Source organism: Gracilinanus agilis, chromosome 2 (genome assembly GCF_016433145.1).
Source record: "Gracilinanus agilis isolate LMUSP501 chromosome 2, AgileGrace, whole genome shotgun sequence".
Classification (NCBI taxonomy): domain Eukaryota; kingdom Metazoa; phylum Chordata; class Mammalia; order Didelphimorphia; family Didelphidae; genus Gracilinanus; species Gracilinanus agilis.
Genome location: NC_058131.1, coordinates 487,511,353 through 487,538,768, shown reverse-complemented (window position 1 = coordinate 487,538,768; position 27,416 = coordinate 487,511,353). Strand labels below are relative to the sequence as shown.

General features: G+C 35.0%; 1 protein-coding gene and 1 non-coding gene across 10 annotated transcripts in view; one reads left to right on the top strand and one right to left on the bottom strand.

Moving 5' to 3' along the window:
• NRXN3 (neurexin 3) overlaps positions 1 to 27,416 on the bottom strand; it is a 2,038,283-nt gene that overhangs the window by 134,034 nt on the left and 1,876,833 nt on the right. The window lies entirely within an intron of this gene.
• LOC123238403 lies at positions 21,287 to 21,394 on the top strand. The gene has a single exon (XR_006505590.1). It is a non-coding gene; the product is annotated as a U6 spliceosomal RNA (small nuclear RNA).

Below are 27,416 nucleotides of genomic sequence, written 5' to 3'. Positions count from 1 at the left end.
ACAGTTGTTTCTGTCTATTGACAGAAGGGAGGGAAATGTTGTCATTACTTTTCTAAATGGACTGAGGAAAAGTCCCAATTGCCACATTCTTGCTATAGTTGTGAATCTATGTCATAACTGGTAACGTTACATCCTCGCATATTCAGCATGAATCTTTTCATTGTTTTCTTTGGCCCCTGATTAGTGGTTGTTTTGTAGCATCAAAAGGTGTTCAAGCTAATAATAAAACATTATGTTGAAACTATCATCCCTTCAAATTATTTTCCTTCATTATTTTCCTTTTCACAGTCAAAGTCCTAGTAAAAGTTATTTATATTCCTCTTCTTCACTTCCTATTTACTCCTCAAACATTTGCATTATGACTTTCACTCCCAGGACCTGACAGAAACAAATCTCTCCAAGGTTATTGATAACCACTTTTCAAATAAAAAATATTTTATAGGGGGCAGTTGGGTGACTCAGTGGATTGAGAGCCAGGCCCAGAAATGGGAGGTCCTGGGTTCAAATATGACTTGAGGCACTTCCTAGCTCTGTGACCCTGGGCAAGTCACTTGATCCCCATTGCCTAGCCCTTACAACTCTTCTTAGAACCAATACACAGTATTGATTCTAAGACAGAAGGTAAGGGTTTAAAAAAATATTTATTTATTTATTTATTTATTACTAATGCCAATAATCTTTGTTCGGGCCTCAACCTTCTTGGTTTCTAAGCAGTTTACAAATAAATAACATCCCATCCACCTAGATATTCTCATTTTCCTTGTTTTCCATGATACTCCTTTCTCTTTGTATTTGTCTTTATCTGTGTTCTTTGTTGGGTCATCATATATGCTTACTTCTTAATCATAGATGTTCCTCAATGCTCCACCTTCATTTTTCTTCTGATCTTTCTACATCCTTTCATTTCGGTCCCATAAGGTCAATTATCATCTCTCTGCAGATGATTCCACAAATTATGCATCCATCCCCAAACTCTCATCTTCAACTCCATCCCCACAATGCTACCTGATGAACATTTTCATCTGAATATAAGAAGCTGGTTCCACTAGTATAATGTGTAGCAGGGTACCAGGGCCATGCCAGCTGCTCCATTCTTACTTAACTTAGTAATTGAATCTATTCCAGAATTCGATATTTCTCTTACAAACCTACTTTTTTCTAACTTCCCTATTTTTGTTAAAGGCACCACAATCCTTCCAGTTACTCAGGGTCACATCCTTGGAATCATTTGTGTCTCTTCCACCAACCTCACCCCTTATATCTAATAATTTCTACATCTTGCCATTTCTCATTTTACAACATTACTTACATTTGTCCCATTCTGTGGTTCAAACATTCATCATTTTTTATCTGGACTATTGCAATAGTCTCCTAATTGGCCAATCTTTCTCCTCTACAATTTTTCTTTCACACAGTTGCCCAATTGATATTCTTAAAGCATAGATTCTACCACATGACCCTCCTGCTCAAAATGTGCCTGTGACTCCTAATAGTTTCTAAAATAAAATATAAATTCCTCACTTTGGCACTTTAAATCCTTTACAAACTCATTTTAGTTTAGCTTTCCAGCTTATTTCACCTTTTATTTTCTCTGAATGCTTACCAGCTAAATCTCTATTATTTTACAAGTTATGGCTCATAATTGGAATGCACTCATCCTTTTCATCTCTACTTTCTAGAATCCTTGGTTTTCTTGAAGACTCTGAAGGTTCAGGTCCCACTTTCTCCACAATTTTCCCTCTGATTTTCCCCGGAATTTTTAGTGCTCCTTCCTACCTAAAATTATCTTGTATTCTTGTATTTGCTCATCCATTGAGAGTGTTCACCCTCAATAGGGTCTTTTTTTGCCTTTGTAGTCTCAGAACAAACTTAAGCACCTTGTTTATATTTGGTACTTTACAAATGTATGTGGAATTAAATTGAATTGATGAGAAGTCTGAACAAATCTGTTAGGTTTCAGACTCAAGAGTATGTCCACTTTAACCCAATGATGTGTATGTGTGTGTGAGTATATATAGTCACACACACATATACCTATCCATGTGGTCATAGATAAGTGAAACTTCAAAAATGATAATGAATTTTCACTTTCTAGAAAATCTGGGCTTTCTACAAGCCTTGGGTACTTCATCTGCCTATTTTATGCCAGTTTCACCCCTGATAATATAGGATGCTGATGTCTAGGTCCAACTTGTCTCATGGGCAAAATTTGATTTAAAACATATAGAAATCAATCATTCAGCAATAAGATACAATGGAACTAGCATGGAAAACTTAAACTGAGATCCTGTCTCTGATTTTAATTACTTAGGTGGCCTAGGGTAAGTCATTTAATCCCTCTTCACATAAGTGTTTTTTTTAATCCGTGAAAGTAAGGGACCAGTTGGCCTCTGAGTTTCTTCTATTTCTCTATTTGTGATCCTATGAAAGTACATAGTATGAGCAATATAGTTGTTATAGGAAGATTTTATAACTATGTAATATGATTTGAGTAGCATTCAGAATGGATCTCCAACCATAAAATTCTCCAACATGCCATTTGTTGCCTGAAATTTCTACCTTATTCCTTTCTAAAATTCATACCATCTTTAAGATGAGGTAACACATCATCATTAATAACTAAGCTTATTAATTAAGAGAACTATTAATAATTGTTATTTTAAGTTCAAATTATTTGACAAATCTCCAAATGAAGTCCCAGGGGAAATAGTACATAGTACAATTAATTTTAATATGGCTGAAGAATCATGAAATGACCAAATCATGGGATGAATAGCCCCATAACTCACATTAGATAGTGGATAAGAGAGAATCGGTTACTGGGATAGGGTGGGAATAAAGGAGAGGACAATTCAGGTAAAGAAAAGAGGAAAAAAAGAATTTTACACTCAATAACCTCACAAATTTTTCACTCCTTCCTGTTCACTAAGATGTGGTGAAAAAAATAGTGTTTATGATCTGGAAGAGGGAGGAATAAAGAGATTTTATTCAATATATTTCTATGAAATTTGAAGTGCTAAGGGAAATTCATAGCAGTAAACATTTAAGAAATGTAGATAAAAATGAAATAATAAGATGATCCTAGTTTTTATCACCTAATTGGGTTAATAAGATAAAGAAAGAAATAAGAGTTAAAAGAAAGGAGAAATGGGGGAGGGATAGGTCACAAAGAGAAGAGAACTAAATCATGTAGAAATACATATGAATTCAGTTTATCCTCCCTTGGTTAAGAGGATTTTATTTTTGTTTAAATTGGAGCTTTCAACATGTGATGGATCTAAAGAATGAATATAAGAGTATATAATTTGAAAGGCATGAATGTTAAGTTCAAAAATGGAGCAATGATACCTGTATTGTATGTGTGATTTAAAGAATGTTTTATTATTTACCATTTTGCATGATGCCTCTGTGAAATCTTTTAAATAAAAAATCTGAGGGAATAACAAATGCATGTGGAATCATTCCTCAGTAAAAGGCAAATTCTTTAAGCTTGAGAACTGTCTATTTAACAATTTATGGAGAGTTTCCTGTTGTAGCTAATAGGCACTTCAACATTATTGTAATTTGGATAATTTCTGGAGGAAGAAACCAGGCAGAAGGAAAAACAAGCTGAAGTGGTTTGCTTAGTTCATATGATCTACCCTGGGCAGCTGAAGCTAGAACTCTAAAGACATGGTTGTTTCTCCTTTTTCTAACCACAGAAACCACATGCCTTAGCAACCTCTCCCACTCAGCTTTACTGCAGCAGGGAGCTCTCCATTCAGCACCACATTTCTGCATGTGAGATCAGGAAATTTCTCAGAGGAATAGAAAATTCAGATGTGTAAGTGGAAGGAGATTGTATAGTTCATGTAGGCCAAGTCCTCATTTTACAGAGGAATAAATGAGATCCAGAGAAATATCCTAAATCATAAAGCCAGTTAAGAAAGGAATTAGAATCAGAACCTTTGTCCTGAGTCCGACTCCAGTGCTCTTTTTCTACACAGGTCAATTAATCACTTGGGGTTTCAGGAAAACAAACAGAGGAGAGAGAGAGAGACAGAGAGACAGAGACAGAGAGACAGAGAGACAGAGAGACAGAGAGACAGAGAGACAGAGAGAGAGAGAGAGAGAGAGAGAGAGAGAGAGACAGAGAGACAGAGAGACAGAGAGACAGAGAGAGAGAGAGGTGTTAAATTTTGAAGAAATTTAAAAGTCACATGGAGGAGAAATATGGTCAAATCTGACTTTAAGAAAAAATCACTTTATCAACTTTATGGAAAATGAACTGGAAAAGAGATAAATTTGAATGTAACCAATTTGGAGGCCATTGCAAGAGTCCCAATGAGAAGTGATGTGGATATAAATTAGAGTAATAACTGGGTGAGCAGTGAGAAGGGGACACATAAAAAGAGATATGGAGCTAGGAATAACAAAGTTCAGCACAACTGGATATATGTGTGAAGGGAAATAGGATTTGAGGATAATATCACAGTTTCCAACCTGAAAGACTGGAAGTAGGTTGATCCCTTAAAAAATTATATGGAAATTTGGAAGAAAGGTTAGTTGGAGAGAAGGATGGTAAATTTTATTCTGGATATGTTGAGTTCAAAATGTTTGAAATATGCAATAATTTGTGGGGATATGGGATTTGAATTCAGAGAAGACTAAAAGTGAATCTACAGATCTGGGGATCATTTATATGGAGATAATAAATTAAATTCATGAGATCTGATAAGGTCATCAAGTGAGAGAATATAAAATAAAATAAATGTCTCTAGGAAAGAACCTTTTGATATTCCCATAGTTGGGGGAATGCATGCTAAGCCATCAAAAAAGACTATGAAAGAACAATGAAACAGGTAGGAGGAGAATTTGGAGATATTAGGATTCACAAAACTCCAGTGAAGTAAGAGCATACCGAGGAAGATTATGTTCAACAGTGTAAAACTCTGTAGAGAGGTGAAAGATAAAGACTGAGAAAATGCCATCAGAACTGTCAATTAAGAGATCATTAGTAACATGGGACAGAGCAGTCAAGTGACATCAGAAACTCAAAGGATTGAGTAGGGAGTGAAAGGAGAGAAAATGGATGGGTATGGAATTAGTATAGTTTGTTTTATATTCTAAGAGATTCATCAAGAAAGGGAGAGGAGACAGGTTGGTAATTCAAGGAGATTGTCGGATCTAATGAAAGATTTTTTTTAAGGATGGGAAAACAGGAAATGTAATTGTATATAAGAAAAGGGTGAATATTAGAGAGGTGGCAATATTGAATGAGAGAACAATCTACTGGAGAAGTTGGAAGAATATGGAGACATTTAGAAGGGTTAACCCTGAGTAAGGAGACAAATGGACTTTTCCTAAGATATTAGAAGGAATTGGGGTGGGGAATAGCATAGAGTAGAATAGGAACTTTGAGATGAAGAAGGTGGGAGAAGAAATAACTTAGTAAAGTATGTATCTGATTGTTAATTTAAGAGAATAAAAGCTCTGAAATAGGTAATGGGTAGAAAATCATTTAGGGGGCAACTAAATTACCTTTCTGAAGTAAGGGTATAGATGAGGTTAGAGAATATGAATGGATACAGGACGTAATAAGCATGGTTTGTGGTTCTTTCCTCTGTTCGACAGTATATTAATAATAAGAGAGGTGGAAAAGAGTGGGAGAAATTCTAGGTTTGGGTGTGTCAGTAATAGAAATAAACAGTAATAGAAAAGGGGGTAAAAGATTGAGTAAAGATTGGTATGGAGTTGTTGAACTGGTTAACTGTAAGGTATAGACTGGTAAGAAAACATCAGAGGGAATGTTAAGTAAAAAATATTGAGAGGTGGAGAGCCTGGAAATCATGATGATGAAAAGTAATATGTTTAAGAGGTAAGGCAGAGAAAGATATGGAATAATAAAAAGTTATGAGGAGATGGAAATATGCCACAGGTTTTCATCACTTTTTAATGATGGAGTGATTGAGGAAGTGGCCTTCCCTATGCAGGTCTGAAACAGAGTAGAAGAGTAAGTCATGAAATTTGAGGAAACTGGGGAAGAAACAACATTTGTAATGCCCTCTTCTAGTATTGTGGTAGGTGAGGAAGTGCATTGCTTATGACATAGTGAGTGCGTAATAAATAAATACTGATTGAACCTCATCCTTGGCTAGTTCTTTCCCTTATAAAAAGAGAAATTCTTTCTCTTATAATTCTTATTCCCTGTTTGAGAACTGAAAGTAAAGCATAGACATTTTGACTTCATCAGTAAATCTGGGAGCGTATGCTTTTAAGATACAGAGTCCTTTAGTTTGTTTAAAATTTGTTTTGAATAATATGTGAAGCATATCAAAGGGACTTGGAATAAAATGTTTCACTTAAATTATCATAATGACTAACTAAACTAATTTCCTTCAATCTAACAGAAAATTTCTAATTGAGAACCTGGCTCACTGGAGACCAATCAAGAATCACTTTCATAGTATAGTGGACAGAACACTCACTCTGGGATCAAAAAGACTGAGTATGAATCCCACTTCTCATTATCTAACCTATGTGACCTTCAGGGAATTACTTTACTTCCTTCTCAATTTCCTTAGCTGTAAAATAAGTCTTGGATTAGATGGCCTCTGAAGTATATGAACAGTCTATCTAGATAATCATATGAACCTTCCATTGGTTGATCACCTCACAAGTTCAATAGATAATATGAAAGTTAATGCTGTGCATAAGATCAGAAGTTATCATAGTAAGCTTCCTTCTTTAGTGAATCTAATTTATTTTTTACTATCCCTAAGCTATCAGGAGACAATACCTTTGAGATGTATGGCATATCCCAGTTTCTTGAGGAAGCACATGATATTACTAATCAGCTTAGAATGCAAAATGCTCTTTACTATAAATGTTTCCCTGAATCTCATATCCTGCTTTTAATATAAATGAATCAACCCATTGCCCTTCTAGTGAGCTAGTCAATTTTCAGCCACAATCAATATGAGTTACATACTTGGTTCATATAGAATGTTATATTCTAGTTTTATTCCAATCTCTATACAATGCCCAGTGCTCCTAAATAAGGAAAGGACTCTGAAACAGGATTAATAGCACAGAGTATGTTGCCTTAGCCCACTGTAAGATGAAATAAAAAAAAAGGGGAAGTCTTAGGTTCTTAGTTTTCAAATAGTAAATTCATCCCCTTGCTGAATTATGGTACAAGAAAGATCACAAGTTAACATTCTGAATCTGAGCATCCATTCTGTTTCAAATAAGGTATGGTTTGGAAAGGGTTGAGAAGTCATCACTATTTGAATTGTGAGGTTATCAATTTTAAGGCCTTCTGCCTTTATTTGTCTTCATGTCTTCAATTTTTCTTGTCAATGAACTTCTGATTTCTCTGGGGACAAATGGGAATCTGACTTTATCCTATGACAGATTAATTATTCCATGCCACTGCTAACTTCATACTGTATCAGTCATTGATACTATGGAAAGATAAATGATGAGACAGCCACTTGAAAGGAAATCATTATGATACTTCTCTACACATGCTATCACATTCATCTCTGCATAGAAGATAACTCAGAAACTGCTTGTAATGTACTAAGAATTTGCATCCAGATTGGGGCCTGAAAAGCTGAAAAATCGCCTGTTTTCAAAACATTCATGTTCCAACTTGCTTGACAATGATATCTGCTACTTATATGAGAGTTTATTCTTATTCAGCAGATTTAGAGAGGGGCACAGTGTCTAAAGATTTCCCTCCTGCATTAAGAAAGTTGCCATAAGAAAGGGAGGGGGGAAGTTTCAGCTATCTGCGTCATAAAATCATAAGCTAGAAGAGAATTTAGGGGTCTTGAATATTCCCTTAAACTGATAAATTGAATCACAGAAAGGTTTATGGACTTAATCAGAGTCATAAAACCAGTATGTCTGAGGCAGAATTTGAACTTGTCTTCCTGACTTCAAATCCAGTACTCTATCTCCTACTCTACATGCCTCTCAGACTATCAACCAGTTGCCCAGTTTGGTCCAGTTGCTTAGTTAGTATGCAGTCCAAACATATTCTATATAAGTACCAGAACTCTCACATGAAACCTTCCTTCTCCAAGAGAAAGCAGAATATAGCACTCTACCTATTCTCTACGAAGTAGCTTTGATGTCACCAAAACAAATACTTTATTTTTGGCTAGAAAACAAGCTTGTCCTACAACCATATCTTTAATTCTACAGAAAAATATCTATTAAGTTAAAACCACTTATGGGGTTTTTCAGCCTCAGAAGTACTTTCTCCTAAAGCAGGGGTTGGCAACGTATGGCTCTTGAGCCATATCTGGCTCTTTTGAGGGCCAGATATGTCTCTTTCTGCAGGAGCCATAAAGTCAATTTTTTTTTTCAGGCGCTGTTACAGGAGTGTGCACCGTGAGCACTGTACGGCTCTCACGAAATTACATTTTAAAAAATGTGGCGTTTATGGCTCTCACGGCCAAAAAGGTTGCCGACCCCTGTACTAGAGCAACAAGAAGGCTTATTTGTTTCAGGTGAGCACAACATTCCCATCTGACTTTCTGAAGGAGGGATCTAACACAAATAGAGCTCTTATTCAAGAGGCAAATATCATTTCTCTTACATCAGGAAGTCTGGAAACTGTGCTTTCATTAGTACTTGTGAAAATGAATGGAGTGAGCCCCTTTCAAGCATTCTAACCTGAGGCAGTGTGGTGTGAGAAAGAATGGGAATGGAGAAATGGGCTGCAGGGACTGATAAGGTTTACGGTTTAATGTACAAAAAGTCTATACTGTGGGGTGAAGACTGGGGAGATGTTGCTAACTGAGGTCCCTAAAAGTCCTCCCCAGTTCCCAAGAACCATCACAAGATTTCTCTCACTCCAGGGCAATTTCTCCCCAAGCCAAAGAGGAAGGTGAAAAATGTGTATGGTGGGAATTCTTTCTTTTATTGACATAAAAAAGAACAACAAAAATAAGGGCCATCCACAGCTGCTGAACTAAAGAGAAAGGAGACAACAGCAAATGTAATTTGTTAGCCTCAAAGGTCGGGGAAGCCAATATTTTTTTTCTTCTTCTATTGAATTGGATCACCTTCAGGCATCTGCAGTGCTGTGACCTGAAACAAACAAGTTGTTTTTGTAGTGCTTCTATATATTTGTGTCATTTCCCAGCTAACATGACAGGGTCTCCAACTTCAGTGCTGCCTGGCTACTGTCACAGTTCCTTTCTCTCAGCGGAAAAGCCACGGGGACCCAGAGTGACAGGGTACCATGCAATGACTCTTGTGAAGAGTCTATGCTCTGAAAATCAGTGTCACCAATATCCTTGTCTTGAGCAGTCAGCAAGGACATTCTTAGAACTTCAAAGCTTGCTACAAGAGTCTTGCTGCTATTATAGATTCTCTGTTAATGAGAGTTCACTGACTAAATCAGAGATCCTTGAAATATGGAAATAATTGATCATTAAGCCATCCATCCACATTGTATGGGTGGACTGTACTGGTAGAATAAAATTTATTGGAGAGCTTCTGACCTCAATTTCTTACTTACTAGTAATCCAATGATGTATCTGGGTTTTTAATTTGGGGGTAGGACAAATAAGTAGCAATTTTAGAAAAATGTCATGAAATTGTTGCTTTTTTTTAAAACAAATTATAAAATGTATTTTTTCTGATTCATAATTTCATTCTATTTTTAAATTTTTTTTTTGAGTTCCAAATTTTTTCCCTCCCTCTCCTCCCTCAGAGAGAAAGCAATCTATTATAAATTTTATATGTGCAGTGATGTAAAAGATTTTTCCATATTAGTCATTTTGTGGCAGAGATCTGGAACAAAAAAATGAAGAAAGGCAAATATATTATGAAAATGTCTTATTTCAAAATAGATTTTGATGAATAAATATAAAAATTTAAACATAAAACTATATTTACCATGTTCTTTTAAAAGATAAATTCTCTTTAAAACTTGTATAGCTCAGCATTCCAGGAAACACTTTTCCTCCATATTTTTAGTTTCATGGAAGAAGAAAATTCACAGATCTTGGAATCAAGAAAATGCCTGACCTTTGCACTGGTGTGACGTTCAAGTCAACTGATATTTATCAAATATCAATTGTAAATATTTTCCAATAATCTATATACTTCCATGGCCATCATCTGCCTACTTTTCATTATTTTCCCATATCAGAATATTAGTACCTTGAGGGCAGGGATTGTTTCATTTTTATATTTGTTTCCATGCGCTTAAAATAGTACCACATACAAGCTACACATTTCACAAAGACATCTATTTATGTATTCATTTATCTATCTATCTAGTTGTCTATCTATTCATTTATTCACTTTAAGCAAACCCATTATATGAAGTCAGGATTTAGAAAATGAATTTATATACACTGTGTGATAGACTACTAGAATAAATTAGGGAGTAATTCTTTGCTTTGTAAAAGGATGCACAGTGGGATTCTTTTAAATAGCAGGTTCCCCTGGTGCATTTAAAACATAATTCAATTTAACTCACACATTTTTCAAAGAATATGGATTGCATCAAGTGAGGGTTGCAAAGTCCCTCAACACCTGGTTCTCTGTGTGTACTTAAATAGATCTGACTCAGGTGCAGAGAGGCACAGAAGTGGCAATTTGATAGAGCAAAAAATGGGGCTAGATTTGGAGCTAGAAGTCCTGGGTTCAAATGCTACTTCCATTGATTATTAGCTGTGTGACTTTGGGGACAAGTCATTTAATTAGTTTAAACCTCTATCTCCACAACTATGAAAGAGATATCATCCACATACAGTGAGGATCAAATGAGACAATGTAAGATATTTTGTAAATGGTAAATGCAAGCTATTATATTATTATTTAATGTAGTGATAAAATATTAATTCCTAGAAAACAGGTAGATGTGAAACTAATGCAATTATTAATACCATGACAACAATAATTCTGTTTGGATGTGCTGACTGCTTTGTCAGAATGCCAATTACCTTGGGGAAGCCTTCCCAAAATAAATATTACACATATGTGGAAACTGAGTGTGTAAGAAAGATATAAAGTTCTAAACTCCTGAGAATATCAAGCACTTTGAGGCTAGTTAGACCCCATGACTACCTGTAAGCAATACCCTAAAACTATATGATTATTCCCTTAAATAATCACTGATGTTCAAAAATAGACAAGAAAGTCTAGCTGGAATTTCTAAATTAAGAGAAGTGAGGGAAAAGAAGGAGAAAGAGGAGGAAAAGGGGAAAGAGAGGAAGGCAGGGGAGAGACCAAGAAAAAGAGAATTAGTCCAAGGTTCTTTGTATTTATTGCAAGAAGCACAACATGGCAGGTTAAAACATTAGCGTATTATGACTTCCTCGAAAAAAGAAAATGAGAGCATCCCCCAACACTTGCCTACTTGAACAATACTCCCTCCAATCCTGCTCTGTTCTGTGTTTCTCTCCAACTTGTACCTCTACAACATTTGGTCACTAGAGAAATGATCTGACAGCTGTTTGTTAAGTGTTGTCAGCTATACATAAGAATCATGAGTTTCTCAACTTGGAATAATTCTCCTTCAGGCAATACCCATGTGCAAAAACTACATCCAGATGTTGCCAAACAACCCTAGTGTCATCTTTCCTTAAAGGAATCTCTTGTCAAGCAATATTGTGAAGTAATGCTTCTTCCAAAACATGGTAAATGATTTCCATGGAGATGGAGAGCTAAAGTTATTTATACATGATATAAAATTGTCTATTAAAGGAAAGCATGCCTGCTGATATCACCTTATCAAGAACTACTGAAAGGAACATCTATAAAAGGGAATGTGTATTCAGATGACACAAAAGGGGCCAGGAGATTCTTTGTAGAATCATAAAATTCAAGAAGGTTCTTAGAGATAATTGAGTCCAAAAGACTAAGTTTGCAGATAGGTAAACAGATGCCCAAAGTTGAAACAGAAAGTCAAATTCAACTCAAGTCACACAGTTAGTTAGTGGGAGAGCCAGGACAAAAACACCTTCCCCAAGTACCAGTTCGGGGTTTCCTCCCACTCCCCACTCTCCTTCAATGCTGCTGCATGACTGCAAATGAATGCTGAAGCTAAGCTATAGGGGAAAAAATCATATATGATTGAAAACAACACACCAGTTTTTCTACTATTCTAGAAAACCTATTTTTTCTAGAGAAAGACCTCTCATTCATTCATTCATTGAGCAGGAAATAAGATATAGTGAAAGGATGCTGGATGCTAGTTCTGTCATTCATTACCTATGTCATATTGAGCAATCATTTAAACATGTTAGGCTTCAACATAAAATGAGGCAGTTGGACTAATTGATGTCTTACGTCCCTTAGAGTTTTAAATCTATCAATGATCATTCATTTAGTTACCAAATCTCTATCAAGCGCCTCGTATATACACAATGCAATAACAGGAGATAAGGGAATATAACAAAGGATATATGTGTATATAACATAGAGTATACATGGGTGTTCAGCACTTTTGTGTTTACATACATATATGCATTATAGCCTTCCCTGCTTTTCATCTACTCCCACTCATGCCACTGGTAACAACCTTTTGCCTCTCATCAAATAACTCACTTATCCAGTGATAGTATTGTATGTTATACTTGATGTTTATATTTTGTCCCCTTGCTCAACTATGGGATCCATCAACATCAAAGAAGTGTGTGATATCTAATCACCATTTTTTCCTATTATAACACTGTATACACTTAATAGATACGTGTTGAATCACTGAAAGATCTTTAATAGAGTTCATGCTGTAAGATATATACTTGTATATCTACATGTATATGTAGATATAGAGATACAAAAATGGTAAGTGTATATAAATATATATTTATGATTTTATATACACACTCTATAAATGTATACACACACTTTTATATAGATATTTGTGCATCTAAAACCTTATTTCTATGATTGTATGAGTAAGAAATGTCTTCTAATCCTCCTTTTACTGAAATGTATATTGTTTTGTTTTCATGTAGAAACTGTCGGAAATATATCAATTTTGCAATCTTTCTGGTTTTCTATATGTATTCATCCCAAGATTTCTCAGATGCCATGTTCACTCATTGCCCAAGTACAATATCAGTTTGAAAGAGCAGAGATGAAAATACTTCCTAAGACCCAAAAGAAGGATCACTATTTTTAAAATCTTTTATCCCTCTACCATTGCTATAGTGCTTGTAATGGGAACTTACCTAACAATTTTTCAGGGTTTAGTGATGAGAATTTTAGGGCTAGCTCCAACTGAGCTATATTGCTACTGGAAAGCCTATCAAACTAAATATTTGCCCTGTCTTCTGTAAAAGTTACACACAGAAAAAAAAAACAACAAAAAACAACAACAACAACAACAACAACAACAACAACAAAAGAAGAAGAAACAAAAACTAGGTGGTGTCTTATATGAAGAAGTGACTTGGATTCAAGTTGGGGGGAAATAATCATTTTTATTAATGCCTACTATGTTTCAGACACTGTGCTATATTCATTACAACTATCTCATTTGATCGTCTGAGGGGAAGGTGCTGCTCTCATCCTATTTTGAGAATTGAGAAAATTGAGACAATCAGGTTAAGTGACTTGCCCAAGATCACACTACTAGTAAGTTTCAGAGATTAAATTTGAACTCAAACCTATCTTGACTACAGATCCAGTGAATAACTGCAACATCTAGCTTTCTCAGGTCAAGTGCTGAATATTTACAATAAAAGGAGCCAAGTGGCTTTGGCACATGGTAAAATTTGGAACACGGCACCTATATTAGGATTCAGTCATTGGTGAAGGCTCACAATTCCTGAGATTAAGAGAAAGGTTATAGAACAGCTCCAAGAATAAGAATTAATCATCCTTGGAGGTTATTATTCAATAAGATCTAATGCTATAACTTTCAAAATCTGCTCCTGTTCCCCAAAATGGAACTAACCAACCAAAATGGAAACACCGACAATAGTGATTTGGGTACTTAAGAATTACATAGTAAAGCATCCAGGTGCAACTATTACAAGGGGATCCAATAACATCTACCTCAGTCAAGCTCAACACCAGAGCGTGGATTGGACACTGAGCACTGCCAGTTGGAGACTACTATGACAATCCTCTTACTGACCTCTTGTTATAAGTATTGATGGCATTTGTTCTTTCCCCATGGTAACTTCAGCCTGAAACCTCCCAGGCAGGAAGGGAATATGTGATCGACTAGAAAAATCAGGTGGATGCCATCAAGGAGATAAAAGCAAGCAAACATTTCTGGAAAAACTAACAATTAGTTCTAAAGGAGTCAATTTATCACGTAGCTATGAAGAGACATTAAAAACCCTGGGGCATGCTTCTATACGATTCATTGCTATGATTTGAAATTCTATTTATTTCTTCCAAAAGGGAGAAAAAAATAAAACCAGAATGGAGACCAAGTTGAAAAGGGAAGAAAAAAAAAAGAATGAAAACCTTGTTTAGGTTATTAATGGAGTAGAAAAGAATTGCATAAATCTTAATACTCTCCTCTAGACATCAGTAATGGATCAGTTGGGACTATGTTACCTCTCAGCACTTCGAGAAGTAGTCTGGAGCAGGGGACTGCTAGTGTAACTTTGACTTTGCAAAACCCACAGTAAACCCTGATCTGGATAGAATAGAATTGGTCAAGTGCGCCTAGGTCCAGTGCTTATGTTCTTTCTATAAGATTGTCCAATAGGGAAAACTTGTTTTTGATGTGACTTACCTCTCTTTTTTTCCTCCTTTTCTCCTAGTTAAAGAAAAAGCCATGGAGTAGGTCACTAATATTTTAATGTAAATCAATCTGTTATTTCTAAGAGTGTTTATGTTATGAAAATGGATCTGGGGAGGAGAAAACTAAAGGAATTAATCTCAAATGATAGACTATCAGACCCTATAAGTACTTAACAGCAATATACTGGGTTTACTCTAGATGTAAAGCCCTAGTGGCACTAACACAATTTTTTTTCAAGTGAAGTAATGAGGGAAGATGACAAAGATTTTACCTTTTACACTTAGGACAGCTTTTAGAGGATTAGAGAGATATCCAACATAGGATAAACTCTACTACTGGGGAATAAGACATTAGATCTAAATCAACAATAATCTTATTTTCAGTTTCTAGTCATCTGGTACTTTTAGGATTACAGAACACATTCTTTGTTTTTTTTTTCATATTTCACATATTCACAACATATTCTTCAAATATTAAATTTGTAGTTGTATATAATATTCTCTAGGTTCCAGTAGTTTTACTCTTCATTATTTCATGTAGATATTTCCAATTTTAAAAATCAACATGTTCATCATTTCTTATGGTGCTGTAGTATTCCATCACAATCATATGCCACAATTCTAGTCATTCTCCAATTTATGGACATCCCCCCAATTTCTAGTTTTTTGCCACCATAAAAAAGGCTGCTTAAAATATCTTGGAATGTGTAGGTTCTTCCCCTTTTTTCTTGATCTCCTTGGGAAACAGACCTAGCAATAATCTAAGGGTATATACAATTTTATAACTCTCTTTGCATAATTTCAAATTGCTCTCTAAAATGATTGGATCAATTTATAATTCCACCAAAAGTATATTAGTGTCCCCTTTCTTCCATATAACATTCCTCTAACATTTGCCATTTAAAAAAAATCATTTTAGCCCATTGAATAGGTGAGATGATGTCTCAGAATTATTTTGATTTGCATTTCTCTAAACAGTAGTGATTTAGAGCATTTTTTAACATACCTATATAGGCCTTTGATTTCTCTATCTAAAAACCATTCATATCTTTTGCCTATTTATTAATTGGGGTATGCTATTATTCTCATAATTTTGACAAAGTTCTTCATGTATTTTAGTCATGAGACCTGAATCTAAGAAACTATAAATTTCCCCCCAATTTTTTGCTTTCCTCCTAATCTTGGCTACGGTAGTTATTTGTATGGAATCTTTTAATTTAATGTAATCAAAATTATCCATTTTACATATCATAATGCTCTCCATCACTTGTTTACTCATAAATTCCTCTCCTGTCCATAAATCTGATAGGTAGCATGTTCTCTGTTCTAATTTCTTGTGATATCTCCTTTTATGTGAAGGTCATGTATCTACTTTTATCTTATTTTAGTCAATGGCATAAAGTATTGGGCTATGTCTACTCTCTGCCAAACTTTTCTAATCATCCTGGAAATTTTTACCAAGTAGTGAGTTCTCATCACCAAAACTTGGATCTCTATTTTAGTCAAATACAAAGTTACTATAATCTTTTATTAATGGTTGTTGCATGTCTGTTCTGTTCTACTGATATACCTTTCTATTTCTTATCCAGAAAGAGACAGTTTTGACAAATATTGCTTAATAATAATTAGTAATAATAATAATAATTGCTTAAGATCTGGTACCGCTAGACTTCCTTCCTTTACAATTTTTGGTACCCTCAGTGATAAGAAACTCACAATTTAAAAAATGTTACATTTTCTCTTCCAGATTATAAATAAGATTAGAAGAAAAATTACAATAGAAATGATAGAAAAGTATCTGTTTAGAACAAAAATTCACAGAAGAAAACAGTTTCCTAAAAAAAAAGAAGTACAAAACCTCAAACAAGATAATAGCTCCCTAAAAATTAGAATTGGACACATGAAAGTGATGACTCCATAACAGGAAACAACAAAACAGATTTGAAAGAATAAAAAAATTGAAAGAAAAATTTGAATAACTCACTGGAAAAACAACTAGCCTAGAAATTAGATCCAGGAGAGATAACTTAAGAATCATTGGATTTCCAAGTAAATTACCTCATTTCACTATAAAAAATAACTCTGAGAGGGAGGTCATAAGCTTAGGAGATTACAACCAAGAAAGGTTTTTAGAGGTCTAGACTAATTCCCTTACTTTAGAGGTGAGAGATTAAGGCCAAGATAGTTTAAATAAGTTCTCCAGAGCAATACAAGTAGTAAGCAGCAGAACCAGGATTTGAACCTCAATCTTTTTATTCTAAATGCAGTCCTTTTTTCCAGTGTACTATATCCACCTTCCCTTTTTTTTTCTAGGTGAGGAAAGTGAGACTGAAAGAGTAGGTGATTTATCTAAAGTTATTTGGTTGGGATGTGGCAGAATTAGGAATTATATTGATAATATGTTAAAATTCATGATACTACACTGAGGCAGCTAGGTAATTCAGTAGAAAGAGGGCTGGGCTTAGAGTCAGAAATTCAAAGCCAGCCTCAGACACTTACTAGATTGTGACCCTGGGCAAGTCACTTAACTTCTGTTGGCCTTAGTCCTCTATAAAAGGAAATGGTGAGCTATTCCAGGTTCTTTGACAAGAAAATTCCATGGAAGGTATCACCCATGGAGTTATTGAGAGTAGGCAACAACTGAACAACTAAACCAGAACAAAGAACAATATTACCTTACATCTGCATGGTACTTTTCATGTGATACAAAGCATTTTCCAGATTTATGATTTTATCTGTTATCATTTTCACTTATTTGTAAAAATGAAGAAATTGAGTCAGTAAGTCACTGATTGTTCTTAATTACAGTTAGAAAAGAGACTAGAACCCCATTTTGTTCTCCTCTATGCTCACAATGGCTTTGCGATAGGACATATATAGGGAAATTGTGCCAATCATAGTATCATTGAATGGGAAAGGATCTTGAAGGTCCTTTGCTTTAACTCCCTCATTTTACAAATGAGGCAACCCAGAGAGTGATTTGTCTCAGGTCATGTGAGTGGTAAGAAGAGGCAACAATTGAACCATAGATTTCTAATTCCAAAATATATTATTTTTATAAAATATACATTTAAATAACTCTAAACTCCTATAAGACCTTAACATTATTATATCTCTACCTCCTAGCATTCTCATTTTTTAAAAAGTCTCAGCTAAAGTCCATCTTCTATAAGAAACCATTCCTTCTAAATCTTAAAGCCTTTCTTTTATAGCTTATCTCTAATATGTCTTGTTTGAATTTTGTTTGTGTACTGTTTAATCTCATTCACCCCATGACCTCCTTAAGATCAGAGATTGTTTTATGCCTTTCCTCCAGTGCCTAGTACATGAAAAATGCTAGTAATAAATGCTAATTGCCTATTTGCTAAAAATGGACACTTTCCTTGCCAATTAAAGATCTCTTATTGCAATCCAGCATGGTAAAATATTTTGAAGGGGCCACATTTACTTAGGTTAACACCCTCATAACTTAATGGATTTCACAGTCATGAAGAACTAGATCATCAATTTACAACATTCTGTTCTTCCCTTCTTTCTCCTTACTCTTTTCTTTCTACCTTTTGTATCAGGCTAAGTAATCCCTTTCCCTGCTTGTGGCCCACTAATTTCAAATATTTGTAGGCTGTTGTTGTTTCCTCTCAGTTGTCACTTAGCCAAGTTATACATATTTAGCTCCTTTAATCTTTTCTCATAAGTCATTCCTTCAATTTCCCTAATCATTTCTCTTACTCTCCTTTGGCCTCTCTCCAATTTGTCTACATCTTGAAAGATTCTAAAGAAGCAGAGGATTGAGTGTTCTTATTAATAATTCTGCTTATACATCATGTATTTTCATAGTTCTCATGTTCCCTCCCCTTTTTTCCTTACTGGAGAATTTTCCATGAAAATACTATCATTTTCCCAAGAAGTCTATCTCCTCCAACTGCTCATTCCTCATCTGAGATTTATCTCCCAACTGTCTTTTTGTATCCTCACAGAGAATGATGATGTTGAAGGGGACAGAATTAGCAATGTAATTAACATACTAAGTAATTGCGACCTGTCTATGGAAGTAGCATAGACTCCCAACTTTTACTTTAATTTTCAGTTTTTTCAAAGTTTATATAGCCAAGAGAAACATGGCAGAAGGGAAGAGAATAAACATGTAATTTATAGGCAAGATGTTTCAAAATAGAATGTGTTTATGCCATTCTTACAGGGATTATTTGCAGCTCTTTAAAAATAATTGACTATCTAATTAGAGAGATAGATAATCTCTTTATAGAATGCATATGAAGATAAATATCATCTTTTATAGCCACCATTTGCATAGATAGTAAGTGAGTTTCACTTTAAACTGATATATTTTAACTCCTAGTCTTTCTTTCTCCAGCTAGATGGAATTTTCTAAGAATGGCCTGAACACAAATATTTAATATGTATTACCTACCTCCTAGAGTTGTTGGAGGTAAATCTTTCTATAAATTTCAAAGTGATAATAAATGTGAATTATCAGTATCATTATTATTATTTTATTATTATTACTCTTTTCTACTTTCAACACTTAATGGTTTTAACATTATTCCCAAAGTCTTTGGGGAATAGGAGTTTTCATGTACTACAGATGCATTAATGAGCAATTTCAAGTTATATTTTAGAAGCAGTGTGGCCAAAGCATAGTAATCTGTAATGGAGGGGCAGGGGTCCCCTTGGGAGCTGGAAACTAATCACAAGGCGGTCATACCATGACCAAAAGAGATATGTGATTAACTAAGGGAAGATGGGAATATAGGTTGCATCTACTCAGTCAATTATGAAGTTCCTCTCCAACACACACATCTTATTCCCACTCTTCCCCTTATTCTCTACCTCCCTTTCCTATAAAAGTTGTGATCCTCCACCTTTTCTGAGTTTTGATCTTTTTTCAAATTTTTTATTATATACTTAGTAACAACCACCAAGAAAAACATTTAAATAAACAAATGCATTAAAAAATTTGTAAAGCCACAAACTCCACATAGTTTACAATATGTTTAAAAATATGTAACTTTATATACATTTTAGCCCCAATTCTGTCAGAGATCATATCTACTACCCCTACCTTCTCTGGATCAGTTATCAAATAGTATATGCTACTACAACTCCTTGCCTTTACTTTATATGTGTCTCTCATTTTCAGTGTGTTTCTTGTAAACAAAACATTTTCAGCTTCCGATTTTTTATTCTTTCTGCTATCCATTTTCTTCCCATGGGTAAATTTATTCCATTTACACTCAATGCATATCTACTAGCTGTGCATTTCCATCTACTCCATTCCTCCTCACTGCTTGTCCTCATTTTCTTTTCTTTCCACTATATCCTTCCTCGGATGTTTAATTTTCTTTGTCCTGTACCTCCCCAATTCACACCATTTCCCAAGAATCATTCCTTTACCCACCACCTTGCCTTCTTCCAAATTGTTAAATCTTTCCAAAGGTCACTCCCTTGTCCTTCCTCCTTATCTTTTAATTCCTATTATATCCACCTTTTCAAACATCTCTTCCTTATCCCCTCATGCTTCTTGATATGAGTTTGATTCTAAAAATTCCTCTCCTATCTTGTCCTGAGTCCCTCTTTTATGTATCCATTCCTTCCCTTCCTTTACTTATCCCCCTGAACTCCTTTCTCTTAGCCCACCCTTTCTTCTCTTATTCCCTCAGCCCCTCAAGGGGACTCTCAATCCCTTTCTTATACCATCTCCTTTCCCTCTTGATTCTCTTTACGTTAAGCAAATTTTAATCCTTTAAATTGTGTATCTTGTTATCTCAGGCACTCCAACGAGAACCTTTGGACATTTCTGCCACCGCAACCACAATAAGACAGTGTACCTCTCCCTGTTGCAGCAACCTGGAACTCCAATCTCCTGAGGGGTGACCACAACTAATATGGTCCTAGTCCCTCAGCAACCACACTCAACAGTGTATAATCCTCATTCATCCTTCTGATGCATCCCTGCTAGAGCAGGTGTTTAGTCCTCAAACCTCCAAAATCTCTTGTTTGCTAGCAGTGAGGAGGTTTGAGTTCCTGTCCTTAGGTCCTGGTGCCCATAGATTCAGTGGTTTCCATCCTTCAGTCCCCAATTGAGGCTGCAGTGGATATAGTTTCTCCCAGAGCTCTCTCCCTATGGATTGAGGTATACCTGGGGATATAAACTCCTGGGGCTGAGCAAACAAGGTGAGATTGATTGCAAATCATGCCCATAGGTGCTATCATGGTTGATTTCCCTGTTTGCTCTATTTCTACTCTTAGGACCTATAGCTGTGGCATTGAGGCCAGAGAAACAAAACAAAACAAAACAAAAAAAACACCTTCCTCCCTATTTATTCCTTGCTGTTCAGCTTCACTCCTGACTTATGTCTGTTTTTGTTGATTTTAACATTGATTCTGTAGTCATTTTTAGTTGTTTCTGGGGAATATTCGAAAGGCAATGAAGTTTCACGCCCTATTCCAACATCTTCCTATAATGCATCCCTCTTTCTCTCTTTTATTTATAATACATTTTTTATTTATTCTGTATTACGTCAAAACAATTTTAATATGTTTTCTGATAGTACTTGCTCCAGCAGTATATATACTAAATTTAGAAATATACAGAAAAGATTAGAATAGCCCCTGCACAAGGATGATACAGGAAAAGCTTTTGTCCAAACAAAACTAATGTTACCAAGGTTAGAAGGGAAAAAATAAACTGTGGGAAAAAATTTTATAGCAAATTTCTCTGATAAAGTTGTCATTTCTCAATTTTATTTATTTATTTATTTTTGCTTGCCTTCTGTCTTAGAATCAATACTAAGTATTGGTCCCAAGGCAGAAACCTGGTAAGGGCTAGGTAACTGGGGCTAAATGATTTGCCCAGGGTCACACAGCTCCAAAGTGTCTGAGATCAGATTTGAATGCAGGACATCTTGTCTCTGGGCCTTACTCAATCCATGGAACCACATAGCTGCTCCTCATTTCTCAAATTCATAGAGAAGTAAATAGAATTTATAAGAATAATCCCCATTCCCCAATTGACAAATGATCAAAGTATATAAACAAGCAATTTTCAGATGAAGAAATCAAAACTATCAATAATCACATAAAAATGTTTAAATCACTCTTAATTATTAGATTAATTCTCTAATTAACAATTAGAGAAATGTAAATTAAAACAGTACTAAGATATCTCCTCACATCTATCAGATTGGCCAATATGACAGTAAAGGATAATAATAAATGTTGGAAGGGATGTGAGGAAGTTGGGATACTAATGCATTCTTAGTGGAGTTGTGAACTGATCTGATCATTCTGGAAGGCAATTTGCAACTATGTCCAAAGGGCTACAAAATTATGCATACCCCTTGAACCTATAATACTACTACTTTCTCTATCCTATAGAGATAATAAAAAGGGGGAAAATCTACTTGTATTAAAATATTTATAGCAGCTCTTTTTGTAGTAGCAAAGAATTAGAAATTGAGGGGACATCTCTCAATTGGGGAAAGACTAATAAATTGTGGTACATGTTGGTGATGGAATAATATTGTGCTATGAGAAATTGTATGCAAGATGATTTCAAAAAAAGCTGGAAAGACCTACATAAACAGACTCAGAGCAAAATAAGCAGAATTGGGAGAACATTGTACATAGTAACATTAATATTGTATGATGAGGGGGCAGCTGGCTAGCTCAGTGGATTGAGAGCCAGGCCTAGAGATGGGAGGTCCTAGGTTCAAATATGGCCTCAGACACTTCCCAGCTGTGTGACCGTGGGCAAGTCACTTGACCCCCATTGCCTACCCTTACCACTCTTCCACCTATAAGTCAATACACATAAGTTAGGGGTTTAAAATTTAAAAAAATATATTGTATGATGATCAATTGTTAAAAACTTGGCTAACTTTAGCATTGCAATGATCTTAAACAATCCTGAAAGACTTATAATGGGGAATGCTACTCATCTCCAGAAAAAAAAATGGTTGGAGTCAGAGGGATGAGGATCAAAGCTTATTATTTTTCACATCAATGTATTAATGTTTTTATTTTAGGGCTTTAATTTTGTATGAGGGTACTCTTACAATAATGAACAATATGGAAGTGTTTTGCATGATAATAAAAAATTAAATTAAAAAAGAAACAACTAGAGAGAGATTAATTGAAGATAGTTGTGCTATGCTAACATAATAAAAATGATGCTATCAAAATTTTTAAAAATATGTTTTCTTATATTTTGTGATCCATGTTTTCTCTCCCTTCCTCTTCTCTTTCCTACCCAAGAAGGCATATAATTTGATACAGGTTGTACATATATTATCATATAATACATATTTCCATGTTTGTCATGTTGTGAAAGAAGACATATTGCTTACAGAGGAGAAAAATTAATGGAGGAAATAAAGTAAAGAATGGTATGTTTCAGTTTGCTCTCTAACTCTGCTTCTTCTATAATAGGAAATATCCTTTTTTGTCAAGAGTGTCTTAGATTTGTCCTGGACTTTTGCATTGCTGATAATAAAATCATTATCACAGCTGAACCTCATACATTATTGTTACTGTGTACAACATTCCCCTGGTTCTGCTCATTTCAACTTTGCATTACTTCCTTTGAGATTTTTCAGGGTTTTTTTTTTTTTTTGTGATCATCTTGTTTGCCTTTTCTTAAACAAGCCTCTCTCTCATTAAAAAAAGTTATAACTTTAACACAACTTGGGTAATCACAATAGCAACTGCCCAGGTTCTGTTGAACAAATATCCCCTTCTCAAACATGTCCCTTTCTGGTCTACCAGGTCATTTACAGTTTCCAAGGGCTTCTTCAGGACATCCTTAAAGAAGACTTCTGGAGTCAAAACAGTGTATAGGAAACCCACCCTTCCCTTTTCATTTTAGAAGACACAAAGCAAGTCTCACAAAATCATCAAATACAAATAGGTTTTATTCTGCATTGCTAATCCCATTAATAATAATAACTAGCAATTATAAAGTGCTTTAAGGTTTGCAAAGCATTTTACAAATATTATCTAATTTTATCCCATCTTCTTTTCTCTTAAAACCCTCTTCTCTTCCAAATGTCCCTAATTCTATAGAAGGAAATGCCATCCTTTTGGTCACTGAGGTTTCTCTTCTCAGAATCATCTTTAGCTCTTCCCTGTCCCTTAACTCCTATAACCAATTGATTTCCAAGCTTGGTCCTTTCATTCTCCACAATCAAATGTCTTCTTCACTTTTCCTCTCTCTACTCAAACAGCCATCATCCCTGGCTTTAGCTTTTTACCTTCACTATTAAAATAACTAACAGAGATAAAAGTGATCTCCTTCTCTCTACTCTTCCCATTCCAACTCATTCTCCATAAAGCTGTCAAATATATAACAAAGTATAGATGTGACTAAGTTTTGTCCTTACTGAACAAATTCTTATGGCTTCCTATTGATGAAAGGAATCAATATTGTTTCATATTTATTTCATCCTTATTAAAATCTATTTTTGTAACTTTTATAACATTTATAACTGTTGGTATAGTAATATATTATTTATAAAATAGGAAATATGCACATATTAGGGGAGTTAATTTTTTAACTGATTGGATATGAGATAAAAAAGATAATTTGGAGACTATTGGTATAGTTAGTAGAGTTCTGGACTTGGACTCAGGATGATCTGGGTTCAAATCCTGCTTCCTACATTTACTATATAGATGACTCTGAATAAGTCACTTAACCTAAATGGTCCTCTAGTAATTATATAAGACTTCGCTAATAAATTTCAGATAGTCTGCTTTAGTAGAGAGAGTTTCCATAATGGGAGTTCCCCCTGTTGGAAATATCTCAGGATATACACATATTCACTCATTAGTATATCTCCAGAAGGAAGTTAGACCCATGTTGGTGAACCTATGTCACAAGTGCTGGAGCATGCCAGAGGGGGCTGCTCCGTTCCCCACCTCCACACGAGCCTAAGGACATTTCTAACATAACCTGCCACTCTACCCAGCAGCCCAATGGGAATGCTTCCTCCTTCGCCTGTTTGGGGTAAGGCAGGGGGTTCACATGCAGCATGAGGGTTGCAGATTGGGCACTCTGTCTCTAAAGTCTCTAAAAGGTTCACCATCACTGGATTAGACTACATTTCAACTCAGAGATTTAATGATTGTAAATCATGGCTCTCTGTTCCCTCACTGACAAAAAGAGAAGGCTGAAAGAGATGATAACTCTGATCCCTTCAAACTACAAAATTCTTTGATTCTCAAATTAGGGACATGTTACTGATGTGAGAAAAATAAAACAAAAGAAAAACGGAGATGAAAAAGGGTACTCTTGTAGCCTGTAGAGATTATACTATCCTACGTACTTATTGGCATGGATGCTTCATAAAGCACAGGAAAAGATATTTGTAAAAACTGTATCAAGAGACGTTTATAATTTAAAATGCAAACATTTTAAAACCTTAAAATTGAGTATGCCTAGAATTCTTATATTTTGTCATCAGAATATTCTTTTTAGAGCATAAGGTACATCCGCACTGAGTTCTCTTAGGAAGAATATATATATATATACATATATATATATATATATATATGTATATACATATACATATATATATATATTACATACATACGCACATATTAGGAAAAGATTAGGCCTATATCTCCAAAAATACCTGATCTTTTATATTCTTTGGAATCTTCACCAGTTTAAGGAAACTTAAAAATCATGAAAATGGCTTTAAAGTTATATTGTCTCATTTGTGGATTTCTTCCTCATATATTCAGTTAGGCCCATACTTTCCAAATTTACTTTCTAATTCTTCACATACCACAATATAGTATAAGATTCCAGAGTCAAAATATGTTGTTATTGATGGTTTTTTTAAAAAGTCACTCTAGAAACAATGGCAGATTTGTATTGCTTCATATTTATTTGTTTCCCTTGAAGTTTCATTTATAAATGTTTTCTGCAAACTACTTGTCCCATCTCCTGCTTTTTGATTATTTATGATTACTGATCATATTCTTCAGGCATCTTCAAGTCAATAGGGTCAAGTTAACAATCATTTGTTTATTAAGTATCTACTATGTGTTAAGCACTGGGGATTTAAGGAAAGGAAAAACAATCCCTCCTGTCCTTGCATGCAATATCTTCTCACCTATGTCTTTTCTTCTAATTTGATGTTAATTTTTACTCATGTTCTAACAGGTCCAAGAGGACAGTGTCAGTCAGCAAGACTTTATTAAGCATTGTTGTAAGTGCTAGAGATTCAAAGCAAAGCAAAACTTAGTCCTTGACCTCAAAGAGCTTACAGCTTAAGGGTAGAAGATGTTCACAACTATGTATATATGTTGCAAATTAGCATGATCAATTGACAGTCGATTCTGAAATAACTCCCATGAAAGAAACCATAGATTTCCTATTCATAATGTCTTTCTTTTTTCTTTTTTTTGTCCAAGTTCCTCCTGATTCTCTTCTTGAAGTATTAATAATATATGGATATAAACTTTATGGATCTCTGGTCTCCATTTTTTCTTTCTTTCTTTGAAAATGAGTTTATCTCACACTGGCTAAAAATACATGGTCATGGGGCAGCTGGGTAGCTCAGTGGATTTAGAGTCAGGCCTAGAGACGGGAGATCCTAGGTTCAAATCCAGCCTCAGACACTTTCCAGCTGTGTGACCCTGGGCAAGTCACTTGACCCCTGTTGCCCACCCTTACCACTCTTCCACCTATGAGCCAATACACAGAAGTTAAAGGTAAAAAAAAAAAAATACATGGTCATTCACTGTCCCAATTCTACTACTGACTGACAAGGAAGTTTTGACACTCCATTTCAGATCTGAGATGGCTTGATGGCCTTCTACTCCTAATATCTCACCATACTTGTACTAGACTTAGTGTGGACACCTGATCAGTTTGTTGTTGTATTTCAGTCATGACCAACTCTTTATCCTATTTGGGGCTTTTGCGGCAAAGATACTGGAATGATTTGCCATTTCCTTCTGCACCCAAACAGTTTAGCCCACTGTAGCTCAAAAATCTAAAGCTCAAGCCATCCACCAACCTTAGCCTCCTTGGTAGCAAGAATTATAGGTTTGAGCCATCATACTTGGTCTCCTTCACTTCTTAATTCTAAATCATATTTTCCACCATCATCTGGGTCCTCATTTATAGTGAAATGACTAAATATTAAGGCATATATTTGACTTGATTTAGAGAATCTTATGAATGTCATCATGGAATTTCACTCTTTTTTCATTTCCTGAAATAGTTTGGTGACATGTATACCACAACCATATTAACTGTGGTACATTTTTTTGCAGTCATCTTGAAAACGCTAAGGAAAGATGACCAAGTTTCTTAGGAAATTGTATTTCTTGTTGCCCTTGGATCTCAATGAAACCAGTTCTGTCAATTTTATTTCTATCCTGTCCATCACCCTTCAGTTTATTTATGTCTCCTGAAGTTCACATTCCTTTTTCCCTTCCTTAAGGGAAAGTGATTTTCCCTCTGACTAGAAACATAAGCTGGATTTAAATGACCACATGTTAGTGATGCAGAGGTTTTAGGGAATAGTTCTATTCTATTCTATTCTATTCTATTCTATTCTATTCTATTCTATTCTATTCTATTCTATTCTATTCTATTCTATTCTATTCTGGAAGTGTGCTATTCTAGAGTTCTTCTAGTACAAAGACTCTATGATCCCTAGATT